This window comes from Vespula vulgaris, chromosome 21 (genome assembly GCF_905475345.1).
Source record: "Vespula vulgaris chromosome 21, iyVesVulg1.1, whole genome shotgun sequence".
NCBI classification, from domain to species: Eukaryota; Metazoa; Arthropoda; class Insecta; order Hymenoptera; family Vespidae; genus Vespula; species Vespula vulgaris.
In genome coordinates this window covers 3,464,096-3,482,851 of record NC_066606.1, presented here as the reverse complement: position 1 = coordinate 3,482,851, position 18,756 = coordinate 3,464,096, and the positions used below count along the sequence as shown (strand labels likewise).

The 18,756-nt window shown below is 29.0% G+C and overlaps 3 long non-coding RNA genes across 8 annotated transcripts in view; 2 read left to right on the top strand and 1 right to left on the bottom strand.

Annotated features, from left to right (window-relative positions):
- Positions 1 to 18,756, bottom strand: part of LOC127071401 (uncharacterized) — a 210,533-nt gene that overhangs the window by 101,759 nt on the left and 90,018 nt on the right. The gene's annotated exons all lie outside the window — the stretch shown is intronic.
- On the top strand, positions 3,076 to 9,644 carry LOC127071405 (uncharacterized). Of its 5 annotated transcripts, none has more exons than XR_007785030.1 (5): positions 3,076 to 3,430; positions 3,487 to 3,585; positions 3,655 to 4,028; positions 4,314 to 4,521; positions 4,591 to 9,644. It is a non-coding gene; the product is annotated as an uncharacterized LOC127071405 (long non-coding RNA). The 5 variants fall into 5 exon arrangements; XR_007785032.1 differs by having other exon boundaries at positions 3,076 to 3,585; positions 4,591 to 7,532; positions 8,851 to 9,644; XR_007785031.1 differs by having other exon boundaries at positions 3,076 to 3,585; positions 4,591 to 7,859; positions 8,851 to 9,644.
- On the top strand, positions 9,779 to 14,564 carry LOC127071408 (uncharacterized). The gene is made up of 3 exons (XR_007785036.1): positions 9,779 to 11,976; positions 12,035 to 12,373; positions 12,438 to 14,564. It is a non-coding gene; the product is annotated as an uncharacterized LOC127071408 (long non-coding RNA).

Below are 18,756 nucleotides of genomic sequence, written 5' to 3'. Positions count from 1 at the left end.
GAACTTTCCGAAACAAGCCTTTAAAATCTTAAATATTTTTAGCAAATATCGAGATACAATTGCTAACAAGATACAAAAGTTAACTCACATAGATAGTTTATATCGACAGAAATGAGATGAAGATATTACTCTTGAATTCAATACTCCAGGTGAATATATTATCACCTGTACTGAATATTGCATCGCGAATAGCAATAATAGCAATAATAGTAGGGAGGAAATAATACAACAACTGATGGCACTCGACATCATCGATAGAACTACTGCGTTATCCAATCCGATGTAATTGTTCAAAAAATATACGAATGTTTATGGACTATCAAGCAGTAAATACAGAAACAAGTCGATAAACTAGGAAATACGAAGTATTGTAGTATATTTGACTCAAACAGCGGATCTTATCAAGTACCAATGGTTAAATGTTAGAATGTTACTATGTTCGGCATACTTGACAGACGTTTCATTAGAATATCGTACGGGCTTTAGAATGCTCCTGCCTTTTTCCAATGAATGTTGATGTCGTTTTAGATAACTAAACGATTCGGTATGCTTTTACAATTGCATTCGGTACGCTATTACAATTGCATATTTTGACGATATCATTATCTTGTGAAATAATGTCGAAGAGGAAATAGATGACCTCATACAATATTCGCTATGTTACACCATGATCGATATTATTAATGATCGCTTTATTAGAATTGCTTCTTTTGCAAGCGTAAGAATAGACAGGACACTTCAGATACCAAGAAGTGATTTTAGAAATATCGAATCAAGATTTTTATTATTTATAGGCGTAAAAGTCTGCCTAATTAAATTTAGCATTACGAAATCTGTAACATTAATTGATTTTTCAAAAACCAGATTAAAAAATCTCTTTTTTTAAAAGTTTTTGAATTTATCAATTTATCAAATTAAAATTAGCACTATCAGTCGAAATGATAGTGATATAATGGTTATCATTAATAACAATAAACTTATCTTTCATACCGTTTTATTTCTGAATGTCTGTGACATTTTTAAAACGGGTATCGATAAAATTATCGTATACAGATAATTTACTGAAGATTATAAATTATTATAATTAATTAATTATTGTTCAGTACAGATGAAATTTTGTTGAGTTGCTCTTGATGAATTGATAGAATATTTAAGTTACTTTACTGGCAAAGTTTACGTTTGTAAAGAGCACGGTCGTATAAGATTGTAACCTGCTTTTCGATAGATGAATTTCGAAATAATTTCGCGGTGAAATATATTTCATTTTGTAAATACTCCGGTGATTTATCACGATTCTATAACGTCCCTATATATATTTTGATGTAAAAGGAAGAAAGCGTTGATATATATTTCTTCGAAAAATGCAAGTACAATAATGTTTATTTAATCATTATTTGTTCGTAAGTCTTCTTAATTTTCAATTAGTTGCATTGCAAATCACCAAAACAAGTAGCAAAGGTGCGAACAAACGAACATTTTCTAAATCTCAGAACACAACTTGAGGATGGATACAAAAATGGATGTAAGAAATGTACAATGCATACAGTTAAATTATATCGTTTAACTAAATGGCGTTAGGATCTATACGTTCCTGAAGATTCACGTTAGGAAATTGTGATCGAAATATTTATGCAATAATTGATGTTACGTTGAAGTAGATAAGACTTTTGTAACAGCGAACGAATTGTACAATTTTATTTGTATTAAATATTTTGTTATAAACTATGTGAATCAATAAATTTCTTATATTATTTATATTCGGCGAGCAAATATTCAGGGTTTCTGCATGCGGTGAATAAAGCTAAGTAGATTTCTACTGCTGTGCACTTAGATTATTTCAAATTTTTTATCATTATAGAATGTGGAAATTTAGTATATAATTGTCTTGATTCCTACGAATAAATTATCTATGGAGAACATTTAATGCATGGAATATCATTGTATACTCTGCTGACTTTCTCACTGAATGATATTGTCAAGGATCAACCAAGGCTTTTTTTAAAAATTCTTTATTAACATATTTATTTTAATAATTATATTAATTGGATAAATTTAGAAAATGTTATGAAGGATGTATAAAAAATTGCACTAATAAATTTAATTCTCATGACCTGTCTATTATGATTACTGTGCATAATGTAGTCATGATTTTGCAAAAAATACAAAATATTAATTTGGTGTTTATTATTTCCTACTTATTCTCATCCGAATATGTGAATACGTATGTGCTTGCATATTCTGATGAGAAATTAATAAAGGAGTCTAGAAAATTTACGATCAATTGACGATGTAATATCATTATTATTAATATAAAGTTTTAATCTAGGTCTTTATAATTTTTCTTAAATTATTTTTTTTGTCCAACCCCGAAGAAATTTCGCATAATTACTCCTTATATTACAAATGATAGTTTAGGCTTTTAATTCGCGTAAACATTAGATTGAAGTACAATCAATGAAAAAATAGCAGCGAGTGCGGAAGGAGGAAATTATGGAACTGATAATACTAACGAGATGCATACGGATAGTGCAACGGTAATATACATTTTATGGATACGGCGACTTTGGTTTAATACTGAACCTCGAAAAAAAATTCGTCTTCTAATTTCCAACAATTCTTGATTTTCGAACGTTAAAGTTTTTCTTTGAAGAGTATTTGTGCACTCTCATCGATCCAATAAATAGGAAAATTCTTATTCTACACTTCATATCATCAAATGTCATATATAATGAAGCAATGCAAATGTTTGATATATTATTTCTAAAAATAGTACAAAATATTTTTTAAACATTATCAATTTATCGTGTCTGTCGAGAAAGCATATTAGTACAACAATAAGTATGATAAGGGTGGGAGAATACAGCATAACACGCCTTCTAATGAATAAACAAGATGTAGATTCTTGTTGAATATACTTTTTTTTTATAATTTTCTGATATCTATATATGTAATAATCAAATTATGCGGGAAAATACGAACACTGCGAGTAGCGACAATACATAATCGCGAGTAGCGATAAAACTAATATACTGTGTAGCGTTTAAGATGAAGTCAGTCGTGACTAGGCACTCCAAACAGACACACTAAACTATTAATCGTTATATCTCCCATTATATTCCAAGGATCTTTTATATTTTAAGAAAAGTTTAACAAATTATCAGAAGTGGAATATTACAAGAGTAAACAAACGTGTGTTTGAAACGGATGCAAATTTTGCGAAACTCATATTACATATAGTGTGCAAGAAAATGATTAGAATGGTAAAATCCTTTCGTCGGTAATTAGTACACCGTATTGTTAATAGTATGGTGTATTGACATTCGGATAATCGTAATAAGCGTATAGATATGGTTAAATAATTATAAATAAGAGAAGTGAACGATGTGGAAGAAACTTTTCAACGGCAGGAACACGCCAAAGGTTAAACAAAGTAAGCAAATAGAATTTACTATGTCTACAATAACTAACAAATGTTAATGACATTAGAGGACACCAATCAATAGGCAGTGTGTGAAAAAGTAGCGACAAAGCTATAGATATACCGAACAAAGAGAAAAACAACACTTCAAAAAGCAAAAAATTATGGTAGGGATCGAAGGAAGGTGAGCAAATGATAATACGCATGACTAACACAAACGTAATTTTTTTCCGCAGGAAAGTACGGTAAGTGCTGGAAATTATAGATAATACAAAATTATCGACATTCCACTGAAATAAAGCAAATCACGATGTTGAGTGTTACATTAAAAAATCCATAAATATGTGATTCTAAATGGGTAGGAAGATTTGACTTTGAACCATTATGCATTGACTAGATGAAGAAGAGTGGATAAAAAGTGATGTGGTAATATTCTACCGAGCTAATGATTAATTGCATAAAGATACATTAAAAATATAAGACACGTGTTATAGCACTACTTCGAGAAGTTACTAATATTACAGCAAGCATATCAAGAGAAATTAGTTGAATGGATAATTGAGGAAATCAGAAGCATACGATTTCGAGAATATTTAGAATTTGTTTCAAGGTACGCAAAATCAGTTATGTGAATTAAAGGATCTATAAACGTATGTAAGAAAATAACGTATTTCAAATATAAGGCAGTCGTTCACATAATAAAATACACAAAACCAGAGAATAATGTATGTAATGCTAAGACAAGATATTTCCAGAATATTGTAGCTAGAAAGTACACAAAAAGTAGCGTAAAAAGTTAATAGACTACACGGATATGATGTAGATGTGAGGACGGTGTTTGCAAATTTCATAATTAATGGAATCAATAAAAAAGTAAAGATTCATATTTTTCCAGTGAAATATCAAACCAGCATTTTGATCATGGATCATCCTTAGAGTGAACACCAGTGACTCGACCAAATAGATTAAAAAGCAGAAAATCTGTGCAGAGACCGTATAATGATGATTAATCTCAAACTGTTTAGTAACAAATGAAGATAAGCGTATGTCACAAATCGTATTGTACTGAAAGATGTTAACGCCAAACTTTTACAAATAAAATCGTAAGTATTTTAAAATAATATATAAACCCAATCGCTAAATATCTATAAAAAAACATGTTATACTGACAGAACCGAGATGAACAAAACATTCGCCGAGATAACGAATTTGACATTCGTACAATACGAACAATATACTATCAAAAACGAAAGGAGCAAAAAATAATACAACTGATGAAAATCAGCATTATGGAAAAAAGTAAATCTCCATTATCATGATCATTTTGTCAAAGTTGCCAAGAAAGAAATTCATGCGGGTGACTTACGAATAGATTACCGAGTGATTGATAATATTATACATCGTTCGCTTTGTTAGATCATTTGTTATGTTAATCTATCGTCAATCGAACTTGTGATAAGTGCATATCCCTATCGTCTCCATTTAAATTACAAGTATTTGCATATGAAATATAACAAAACACGGTGTAATATCTTAAACTGTCCCTTTATTCTCGATATTGCCGTAGCGGTCATTACATGTTCTATTTTCTTATATTTATATAACTGATCAAATTCAATGTCTAAAGGCTTATTGATTCCAACGTGATATAAATTTCTGTAGAATTCATAAGTTATTTCAGGACGTAAATCGTCATAAACGCAGTTTCTAACGAAAACTTTATTTATAGCTATACTCTAGCATTATATAATAGATTGTAAAATTTTCTTTTAGTTCGTCTTGATTTCTTTTCACAAGTATTGGTCTGATATTCAGAATTTTTTCACTACTTCGTAGCATAGTAGCGAACCATATCGGCACTAATAGTTGTTTTTAACACAGACAGACAAATCAATGTTGTTTCAATTCAAAGTAATTCTGAATGGGATTATCATTGATCCGTCATTAATGAAACTTTCATTGTTCTTCTGATAATCTATATCATAGCTGAATTCATCAACCGAATATGTACTCAGGGATTCATATTCCTTTTTATCTAATCAGCTCAAGCGAATTACAGACAGATTTAATCGTAATATGAAAATCGATATAGCTGACATGAAAATGTTTCGACCTTCAAATATTTGTCAATGTCTCCAATTCGATGATAGTTTGATTCTCTTTAGATGTTCTCCTATTAATCTATGAAATTCAGTCTTGAGTATATTTCAATACCCATTCAGGAGTTGTAAATTTTCAATATATAATACATAATTTTTCAGAATTGGATAAATGTCCCTACGTATATTGAAATATTTTCTCCTGTGCTTTGTCTCAATAATATTTGATGTTTTTCTCTTCTAATTCGTTTAAAGGTAATGATAGTAAAACATTTTATGAATCATTGAAAATAGTTACTTAGATCAATGACACTACGAATTGATTTCGTACCCCCAAATATAGCTAAACTCTTAAATAATTAAACTTTCATTCTCACAGAGTCACCTGCACTGATTTCAAATCATATCTTCGTTTTCAACTAATCCTGCAGGATATGCCTCTTAATCTTCATTATAATATCGTATTTTGATGTCGTCAGGATTTTTTAATTTGCCAGAATGAATTTTGCTAAGAGCTAGTATTTTGAAATCAAATTTTATAATGCAATTACTGGATTATTATATGCTAAAATATTTCCCCTGCAGCAAAACGGATAGTTTATGTTTAAAAAAAACATTTTTGTACTTTCATTTTTCGAAGAATAGATCAAGCATTCGCTTTACTCCGAATTATAGGTGACTATTAATTGAAAAACCTGGATAATTTCCGTTTTATAACGGTGTATACGTAATGAATTATTGTTTTATTAAGAAATAATTTAACAAGATATGAAAGATTTGTTTATTATTACTTACGCTATTTCTCGACTTTATCAAGAAATAATTTCACACGATGTGAAAGATTCGTTAATTATTACTTACGCTATTCTCGACTTTATTAAGAAATAATTTAACACTATGTGAAAGATTCGTTAATTCTTACTTCCTCTATTTCTCGACTTTATTAAGAAATAATTTAACACGATATGAAAGATTTGTTTATTATTACTTACGCTATTTCTCGACTTTATTAAGAAATTATTTAACACGATGTGAAAGATTCGTTTATTATTACTTACGCTATTCTCGATTTTATTAAGAGATAACTTAACACGTTGAGAAGGATTTGTTTATTATTACTCCCGCTATTTTTCGACTTTATTAAGAAATAATTTAACACGATATGAAAGATTTGTTAATTCTTACTTCCTCTATTTTTCGACTTTATTAAGAAATAATTTAACACGATATGAAAGATTTGTTTATTATTACTTACGCTATTTCTCGACTTTATTAAGAGATAACTTAACACGTTGAGAAGGATTTGTTTATTATTACTCCCGCTATTTCTCGACTTTATTAAGAAATAATTTAACACAATATGAAAGATTCGTTTATTATTACTTACGCTATTCTCGACTTTATTAAGAGATAACATAACACGTTGAGAAGGATTTGTTTATTATTACTCCCGCTATTTTTCGACTTTATTAAGAAATAATTTAACACGATATGGAAGATTCGTTTATTATTACTTCCGCTATTTCTGGACTTTATTAAGAAATAATTTAACACTATGTGAAAGATTCGTTAATTCTTACTTCCTCTATTTCTCGATCATTAAGAAATAATTTAACACGTTGTGAAAGATTTGTTTATTATTACTTACGCTATTTCTCGACTTTATTAAGAAATTATTTAACACGATGTGAAAGATTCGTTTATTATTACTTATGCTATTCTCGACTTTATTAAGAGATAACTTAACACGTTGAGAAGGATTTGTTTATTATTACTCCCCCTATTTCTCCACTTTATTAAGAAATAATTTAACACGATATGAAAGATTTGTTTATTATTACTTACGCTATTTCTCGACTTTATTAAGAAATTATTTAACACGATGTGAAAGATTCGTTTATTATTATTACTTACGCTACTTCTTGATTTTATTAAGAAATAATTTAACACGATGTGAAAGATTCGTTTATTATTACTTACGCTATTCTCGACTTTATTAAGAGATAACTTAACACGTTGAGAAGGATTTGTTTATTATTACTCCCCCTATTTCTCCACTTTATTAAGAAATAATTTAACACAATATGAAAGATTTGTTTATTATTACTTACGCTATTTCTCGACTTTACTAAGAAATAATTTAACACGTTGTGAAAGATTCGTTAATTCTTACTTCCTCTATTTCTCGATCATTAAGAAATAATTTAACACGTTGTGAAAGATTTGTTTATTATTACTTACGCTATTTCTCGACTTTATTAAGAAATTATTTAACACGATGTGAAAGATTCGTTTATTATTACTTACGCTATTCTCGACTTTATTAAGAGATAACTTAACACGTTGAGAAGGATTTGTTTATTATTACTCCCGCTATTTTTCGACTTTATTAAGAAATAATTTAACACGATATGGAAGATTCGTTTATTATTACTTCCGCTATTTCTGGACTTTATTAAGAAATAATTTAACACTATGTGAAAGATTCGTTAATTCTTACTTCCACTATTTCTCGATCATTAAGAAATAATTTAACACGTTGTGAAAGATTTGTTTATTATTACTTACGCTATTTCTCGACTTTATTAAGAAATTATTTAACACGATGTGAAAGATTCGTTTATTATTACTTATGCTATTCTCGACTTTATTAAGAGATAACTTAACACGTTGAGAAGGATTTGTTTATTATTACTCCCGCTATTTTTCGACTTTATTAAGAAATAATTTAGCACGATGTGAAAGATTCGTTTATTATTACTTACGCTATTCTCGACTTTATTAAGAGATAACTTAACACGTTGAGAAGGATTTGTTTATTATTACTCCCCCTATTTCTCCACTTTATTAAGAAATAATTTAACACGATATGAAAGATTTGTTTATTATTACTTACGCTATTTCTCGACTTTATTAAGAAATTATTTAACACGATGTGAAAGATTCGTTTATTATTATTACTTACGCTACTTCTTGATTTTATTAAGAAATAATATAACACGATGTGAAAGATTCGTTTATTATTACTTCCGCTATTTCTGGACTTTATTAAGAAATTATTTAACACTATGTGAAAGATTCGTTAATTCTTACTTCCTCTATTTCTCGACTTTATTAAGAAATAATTTAACACGATGTGAAAGATTTCTTAATTCTTACTTCCTCTATTTCTCGACTTTATTAAGAAATAATTTAACACGATGTGAAAGATTTGTTTATTATTATTACTTACGCTACTTTTTGATTTTATTAAGAAATAATTTAACACGATGTGAAAGATTCGTTTATTATTACTTACGCTATTCTCGACTTTATTAAGAGATAACTTAACAGGATGTGAAAGATTCGTTAATTCTTACTTCCTCTATTTCTCGACTTTATTAAGAAATTATTTAACACGATGTGAAAGATTCGTTTATTATTATTACTTACGCTACTTCTTGATTTTATTAAGAAATAATATAACACGATGTGAAAGATTCGTTTATTATTACTTCCGCTATTTCTGGACTTTATTAAGAAATAATTTAACACTATGTGAAAGATTCGTTAATTCTTACTTCCTGTATTTCTCGACTTTATTAAGAAATAATTTAACACGATGTGAAAGATTTTTTTATTATTATTACTTACGCTACTTTTTGATTTTATTAAGAAATAATTTAACACGATGTGAAAGATTCGTTTATTATTACTTACGCTATTCTCGACTTTATTAAGAGATAACTTAACACGATGTGAAAGATTCGTTAATTCTTACTTCCTCTATTTCTCGACTTTATTAAGAAATAATTTAACACGATGTGAAAGATTCGTTTATTATTACTTCCGCTATTTCTGGACTTTATTAAGAAATAATTTAACACGATGTGAAAGATTCGTTTATTATTATTACTTACGCTACTTCTTGATTTTATTAAGAAATAATTTAACACGATGTGAAAGATTCGTTTATTATTACTTACGCTATTCTTGACTTTATTAAGAGATAACTTAACACGTTGTGAAGGATTTGTTTATTATTACTCCCGCTATTTCTCGACTTTATTAAGAAATAATTTAACACGATGTGAAAGATTTGTTTATTATTATTACTTACGCTACTTTTTGATTTTATTAAGAAATAATTTAACACGATGTGAAAGATTTGTTTATTATTACTTACGCTATTCTCGACTTTATTAAGAGATAACTTAACACGATGTGAAAGATTCGTTTATTATTACTAGTATTATTTCTTGACAATAATGATGTTATTACTTTAATTTCGATATGTGTTAAAGTTATATTTTTTGAAACATTCAATAGTGTCGTACACTTGTTGATACTCAATTTAATTTTTACACCTATGTGTATTAAAAATTTTATTCGTGAATTTTTTACATCGTTTGAAAATGAAATTTAGGAAATAAAATATTTCTCTACTTGACCAAATTTCGTACTCAGACTGTCTGGATTCGTAGAAAAGCACATTACCCTTCGAGTTATGCGCATGCATGCTTACCGTAACATAGTTGATCATCTTGTCCCTTCTCTCCGGTTTCGTCTTCGAATAAATTCGTTGTCCAATTGCAAATTCTACATTAATAATCGAAACGTAGAATGACTTACAAAACAACCACAGGCAATTTGAAATAATCCAATTCTTCGATTGTAAAGCCAAATATTGTTAATAAAACCGAGAAAATATTTACACCAATAATCTTATTTTCTGGCTTTCGTTACTGGTACGAGTCTCGAGAAGTTTATTTCCTTGCGATGCATTTTTCCTTAAATTCTTTGGTTCATAACACGAACTCTTTCATTCCATTTCAAATCGTCGCTCGTTGTTATCACTCGCATTTTCGTAAGGGTACAAAATCAAAGATAAGTCTATACAACTCTATAATTCGCCGAATTAAGTTTCCATCGCATTATATATATATATATATATATATATATATATATATATATATGTCCATAATAATATGTTGTGTAGATATGTTGGTTAAAATTGATCATTTTAATAATCGTGTTTTCATAATGAGTAGATTTCAATAAGTCTCTGACATGGAACATGACACCAATATAGGTAAAACTCAGTTTTCGGAATGTTCACATATCGCGTTGCGTTTCTCAAAAAATGTAACCTTGACGACTTCTGATATTTACAGAAGTGTTTATTTAATTAACAATATATTGTTACATTTTTGAAATTTAAAAAATGTCGATAATTCACGACAGTTAATGATAAGAACAGAGTCATAAGCGATATATAAAAAGTGTATATTTTGCGTTAATAAATTTAATTCTCAAGACTATATCTGTATTAGAAGAAATTTTTCATTCTGTGCGCAAAAAGTACAAAATATTAATTTTATGTGTATGAATCTCTATTTATTCTTATTCAAATATTCGAGCATGCATGTTTCTGCATATTCGTATGAGAAATAAATAAACGAATCTAGGAAATCTATGATCGATTGACGATGGAAGATCCTCATTATTTATATAAAGTTTTAATATATGTGTTCATAATTTTTTTCGAATATTTTTATGTCTAATCCCGAAGATAGTTCGTATGATTATTCCTTATGTCACAACTGACAACTTAGGTTACTTAATTTGCAGAAAAATTGCGAGAATCAAACGGGTGCATGAAAAAAAGAGTGATTGGTATATGATCAACGAGAAATTAACAGCAAGGGAGGGAGAAGGAAATTGTGCAGCTCATAACACTCGATTTAATACCTAACGATAAAAGAATTCGTATCTTAATTTCTAGCAATTCTTGTTTTTCGAACGTACAAAGATCGGTTTCAAACGTATTTTTTCGAACTTATACATACAATAATCAAATTACGCGGGGAGAAACGAATACCACAGGTAGCGGAACACACGGTTAATATATATTATTGCCGCTACGATGAAATCAATCGTAGGTAGACACTCGAAGCAAACACAATAAACTATTAATCATTTGCATCGTATTCCAAGGATGATTTACGTTTCAATATAAATGTGATAAATTATCAATAGTGGAATATCACACGAGAAGATAAACGCGTGTTTGAAACGAATATAAATTATGGGAAACTCTATATATTACATACAGATTGCAAGGACATAGTTGTAACGGTATAATTATTTTTCCCATTGCTAATATACTGCACTGTTAATAGAGACATGTACTGCTAATGGGATAGTAATAAAATGTGCATTGATATTCCAAAGTGCTGTATAAATAATTATAAATATGAGGACTAAGGAATGTAGTGAAGGAATTATTAACAACTCGTATACGCCAAAGAGTAAACAACGAAAGGACTACAGGTGTCAATAACATTAAAGAACAAAGATTGTCAATACGTAGTTTGCGTATATAAAAAAATAGCGACAGAGCTATAGATAGAACGAACAACCTACTCAAGGACAATAAAAATATGGACGGACGGATACAACAATTCAGAGAACAACAAAGTATGTTCGGAATGGAGCGAAGTTAAACAAACAGTAATAAGTATCTTTTTATTTACAGGAAAGCACAATAAGTGAAAGAAACGGTATAATCATTATATCGAAAGTTAAAAAATCGCATTGTAAAATGCTGTACTGAAAGTCTGATAATCATAAAAAGAGCACTGATATTCCAAATCTATCGGTTAAATTATTACGAATAACGAAGAAGAAATGAGGTAGTGAAGAAACGTTCAAATAACTGTTGGATACACCAAAAGAAATAAAATAAGGAAATCGAATCTACGAACGACAGATATCAAGAGTACTAGAGAGCAAGGATAGACAATACTATACAATAGATCAACGATAGAAGACAACAGTACTGCGAGCAAAAAAGGAATCTTCGAATGCAGGAGAAGTGAGTATGAAAGGTAAGAAAAGTAATCAGCATTATTAACAAAGACGTACATTTTTATTCGCAGGAAGAAGTAATAACTGAAAGAAAATTTAGAGATATAATTAAAATAGAATCGACATTTAGCAAAATTAAAACTGATCTCGATATTTAGTTAATTGAAAAATATGACGACTATGCGAATATGCGAATAATAGCTAGATATAGTACCCGGAGCAGCATTTATAACAGGTAGGAAATAATATGGCAATTGATTGAAGAGCCTAGATTGTCGAAGAAGGTGCTTCTGAATTGTCCAAAAGAAATATGATTGTACTACAACTATCAAGCGGTAAATAGTAAAATAGTTAAGTAGCCATAATCTATAGAGTGCATACAAAAAAAGTCGATAGATCGTGAGATATAAAGTATTGTACTATACTTGACTCAAGTAGTGGATATTATCGAATACCAATAGTTAAATACTCTGAGCACATTTTTGTGTTTAGCATAACAGACAAACGTTTACTAGAATATCATACGAGATTTAAAGTGCTTCTGTCACATTTGAACGCTGATGTAGTTTCAAATAAGTTTATCGTAAACTATTCCAATAACATTTTTTGATGAAATCATTATCCCATAAAAAAATATCGAAGAAGGGAAATATAATTTTATGCAGCATCCGCTTTGTAACATTATATTCGTCATTATTAATAGTCGCAGTATGATTACCTCATATCAGTTCTTTCTTTTGCAACCGAAGGAAAAGACAGAACACACATAATCTAAATATCATGAAACGATTTTAAAAATACACAATCAAACTGATCAATACACACAGGCGTGCAACTCAATATAATTAAATTCAAGTATTAATCTAAAATAGTAACATCATTAACGCTAATTATTAAAAATGGCTAATGGTATTATAATTATCATCAACAACAATACACATATTTTTCATTTGGAATCATTTCGGAACATATATGACATTTTTTAAGTAATATTTAAATTATCCTATACAGGTAATTTATTGGCAATTATCAATTATTATAAATTATTATATTTAATTAATATTCAATATAAAATTATTAATTCACTTAAAATTTCCGAATGAAACTCCATCATTGTTCAATACGGATGATATTCTGTTTTACTGCTCTTTATGATTTGACAGAAAGCTCAGGCTTACAAAAGCATCAGCTATAAAACAAGAATTCAAAAAAGTAAAAAGAGAGAGGATGTCAACGTAGTTATAACGACGTAACCTGTATAGTGAGAGAAGAATGAAGGATTTATGAAGTAAGGCACACTGGTCATGTATACGGCGGACTAAATGGTAACTTGCTTTCCGAAGGATTCGATGGTTCGAATTTCAAAAATAAGTTGAGAAGAAATATATATCAATTTCTTTGAAAAAACCAAGTACAAAAGTGTTTATTTAACGATGGCTTGCTCGCTAGGAAGGGAAATATTTTAGAAAGTAATAATCAAATAATTGTGTTGCAAATCTTCAAAACTTCTGAGCAGGAATCGAGCGAACAAACGAACATTTTTTGAACCTTAGAACATAACATGAAGATGGATACAAAGAAACATATAAGAAATTTACAATGTATACAGTTAAAGTATATCGTGTGACTAAAGTGCGTTGGAATCTATGCATTTCTGAAGATTCTCGTTACAAAATAGTGGCCGTAATGTTTATAGAATAATTCATGTTACTTTGAATAGATAAGACTTTTGTAACAGAGAACGAAATGCAGAATATTTATTTGGATTAAATATTTTGTTATAAACTATGTAAACTGATGTATAAATTGCTTATATTTTGTAACTCCGGCGAGTGAGTAGGCAGGGTTCTTACATTTCCTAAATAAACTTAATAAGACTTCTGCTGCTATACAATTAGATTACTTGAAGCCTATTATCACAACAGAACGTGAAAATTTAATATATAATTGTCTTAATACGAATGAATGATACATGGAGAACGTTTAATGCATTGGATATCATTGTAAATTCTGCTGCCTCCCTTACCAAAAGATATTTTTTTTTTCTAGAGATTTGGACACATTATATGGCAGGGATTATTCATAAATTTGAAATAAACTTGAGGGCTAGTAATACCGCTATAGTTATTTCACTTTAAAAAATTTATAATACAAATTATTTATCTGTTACTAATTTTGTTGAATCAATTCATACCAGAAAAAAGAGAGAGCAAGAGAGGGAGGGGGGGGGGGGGGAGGGAGAGTGACAGAGAGGGAGAGTGACAGAGAGGGAGAGAAAAGAGATTTCTAAGAACAGTTATAGTAAAAAGAGTTATACAATTATAGCCAAAAAACCTTAAAAAGGTTCCATGTCATTATTTTTTAAAAACTCCACAGATTGGAATAGAAGGAAAGAGAAAAAGAATTTAAGAGGCAAATAATGAGTTAGAGATGAATTAGAAAAGGATGAATAAGAAAGACCAAAAAGGATTAATGTAGAAGGGAGAGAACAACAAATGTAATATTACGTGCATATTTATCGTCATATTGTGAACTAAATTTTTCTCTTTCCCGCTTTCCCGCCCTTGCGTATAAGAGAGACGATAATGTGTAATTTATATTGTATTTGAATCTCTCTCATATCCTATCTCTATAAGCTTCCCTCTTTCGTTTAGTTTGATTTATTTTATTTTCATTTTATTCTGCTCTATTCCATCTCATCAACGATATTATATATTTTTGAGTGCTATACTTCAAAAATAACTTAATATATTTGCTAAGATCAGAAAAAAAGTTATTATTGACTTTTCTATTAATTCAAATTTAACTGATTTATATATATATATATATATATATATATATATATACTTTTTTATATGCAAATATGTAAATATATATATATATATATTTATGTATATTGCAAAATATGAACATTATGTAACAATACCGACCTTTAATTTCAATAGACTAAAAAGAACAAAATAAGATATTTACGTAAATGAAATTACGATATTTAGTCTAAATATGTGAGATAAATCATATAACAAAACAAATTTTGATTATCTTATCCTTTTCAGAAATTTCGAATTGAGAAAGTGATTTGTAAGTATACAATATGTTAATTATGTGACAAACTGGGTTAAGAAAAAAAGGTTTTAGCGATATCAACAAGTCCTGTAGATTATTATAAATCAACGCTTAATTTTCCACCAATACCATGTATGAAATATTTTTGCTTGTAAAAATTACATTGCTTATAAAATAACTTAAATACGTCTTCTTATAGAACTTATGGACTCCTAAAGAATAGGATCATGTACATTATTAAAAGGTAAATAAAGGATCATTACCCTATGTTCTGGATAGAGGGTAGTATTCAGAAGAACAAAACCAAAGCCTACAATATGAGGTCATCCTCGCTGGTCTCCACGTTTCTTTAATATAGAAAATAAACATGCACGTTCGAATTAATGTGACGTTATCGTGCAACTGTATTGTTACGAATACTTTCTTTCCTTACTTGTCCGCTACATCTGTAGATCAGATAATACAATGATGATAACGGGAGGCAATGCATGAGGTCAATTTTGTGCGAATTAGCCCATCCATATTTTTATTTAATACTTTTTAAAAGTTAACAAAATATCCTATGTTTTGAAACCCGTTTAAACATTGCTTCCATGTTTTATCGTTTCGTGCTTTTTGTTACATATTTTCCTTGAGAACAATAGATTTTATCATGGCTCTTGACGAAAGTTGAGCCGACTTTCTAAATCAAAGAAAATATGACATTTATGTTTCACTCACATAATTATTTGGACACTTTATGCAGAGAAATACTTCTATATATATTTGTTATGCCTTCAGCGATATAATTATATATACACATATATTATTATTATTACACATGTTTTATATCACATATAGTTTTGATTGAATAAGTTACTATAATACTTATAGACGCTGAATAATAAATATTTCATTTGTTTAATTATTATTTTCGACAAATCATCAGAGATAAGATCAAAATTATGTTCTTCCCTATATTGTATAACAGAAGCTTTTAATAAGATGCAGGAAATGTAAATTAATTATCGATATATTGTAGTTATACATTTATAAGTATACATAAGTGTTATTAAGAACAAATTAGAGAAATAAAACTTAAAAATATCTCTAAATAGAACTAATTTCGTATAAAATAAGTAATTATAACTTTATGCCTTCGACAAACTTAATTGAGTAATCTATGGAAGCATTCGGTTTCTCCCGTAAGTGTTCGAAATTGACTCCTGACTTAACGCAACCATTCTTACAGTATTCACGTAACTTTACACATTACTAAATTGTTGATTAATAATTTATTGTTGCAAGATAAGCATGTACTACTAAGTTGAATATAATATAACATAGAGTTATGATCGCAGACAAATAATTTCTCTCTAATTATATAGAACTTTATAAACATCAAGAAATTGGATGTGATATATAAACTCAGTTACATATAGATTTCAACATAGGTCTTCGTGGCTCAGATGGTAGAGCGCTTGTTGTTCGGCAAGTGAAAGGTCCCGGGTTCGAAACCCGGTCGAGGAACGTGGCAACGTCGCGCAAGTCTTTTCAGTCCAATGACTCTTTTCGATTTGCTCGCGCAGCAATTTATCCGATTAATCATTCTCGCAGAAGATGAAACAGGAAAGTTTCGTGTCTCTTATACTTTCCGTTTTCCTATCACCCAACCCCCGCACCCCTTGAAATAATTCTCGTAACAAAAACACATTATATTCCTAACAAAATTATTATAATATTGATGTTATCTATCGAATGAAAAGAATTGAAATACCCACCTCAAATAATTGAGAAAATAGATTTGACTGAATCTTGTGGAAAAGAGACATTATGTGTTAAATTACGCATTTAAGAATTGAGAAAAACTACAATTAATTATACTCTTATTTCATTGTATTTTATTCATCATACAAGTTTCTACCAAAAAAGAGAAGAAAATCATATTATCTCATATCACACATATCCCTTATAAAAGTTTAAAAAACCCATAATTATAATTAACCGTTTTGCAATGAAATCTTTTTCCGAAGAGATTATCGTATCTGATAGCGGTTATCCTTTATGGTGGAAATTGGACCAATCCCCTTTCATTTCGAGTCACAGTAAATACAGATGTTTAAATGTGTCTGTAGATAAATTTAGCTAAAAGGTTCCTCGGTAGCTCAGATGGTAGAGCATTCACCCGAAAATCTTTGTAAGCATCAAGCGAAGACCTAATTTTTTTCTCTTTGTTTTTCCATTTGTGAGATATGTTTCAAGGAAGATTCAAATTTAAAATATATACGGATTCAATAAAATATGTCCATTCATATACACATATCTTATTATTTCTATCTTATTTGTATACTTGGTAATCAGTAGAGCTCCACGGGTTTTGATTTGTTTTTTGTTTTACTTGTCACTTGATTCTTCCAAATGAATTCCAATAAATTTTTTTTTGTATTATGTAACATGGGGAATGTGCAATCACGATTAAAACGCATTACATATATATTATCGCAGTAATGATACTCGAAAACGAGATCGATATATTGATATAATCGATGTCGACAACGGAATTTCTTTCTTCGTATTAATTTGCTACGACTTAGAAAATAAACGTATTCTTTATACGTTTGGTACAATCCAACGGTATGTTTATCCAGCTGTATGTTTATAAATTCTGTTTTATTTTTATCGTTGCAAAGGAAATGAAGAAAAAGAAAGCCGAAATAAAGAAAAATGATTCACTTTCGATCGTAAAAAGCGTATTTCTGATATATATTTTTGGTTTTATATTTCGGATATATCTCTACACAAATAATAATTAAGGAAAATAAACACTTATGATATAGCGTCTAAAAATAATATGGAAATGTATTAAAATAATATATGTGTAATATATATGTGTGTGTGTTTGTGTGTTTATTACCTTATTTCTAAAAATGTTATTTACCAATCTCAGGAATAACGAAACTGCAATAGGAATTTGTTTCAAAATAATATGCATATCTTGTGGATCAGTATGTTCAGATGTGTATTTTATTGTGTCTGTAGATAGTCGTAGAAGAGAAGATAAAAAATAGTTAAGAATAGAATTTGAAGTGTAGTCAGATCGTAGATAGAAATTTATATTTTGCGGGTTTTTGAAAAAATGTCCACAGAAAATACCTGAGAGTTTTGTTTTGTTAATTTCGAGCATATATTTTGACGTACTAATTCACACGAATTTAGATGGACATTTTACACTTTTACTTCAATCATGTGATATCATGTAATAGCCACACAACCAGATCTTTAGATCGTTATATGTGAGAAGTAAGATTTGGGGTACGGTTCTAAACCCTGGTTTCATAGGCTGTT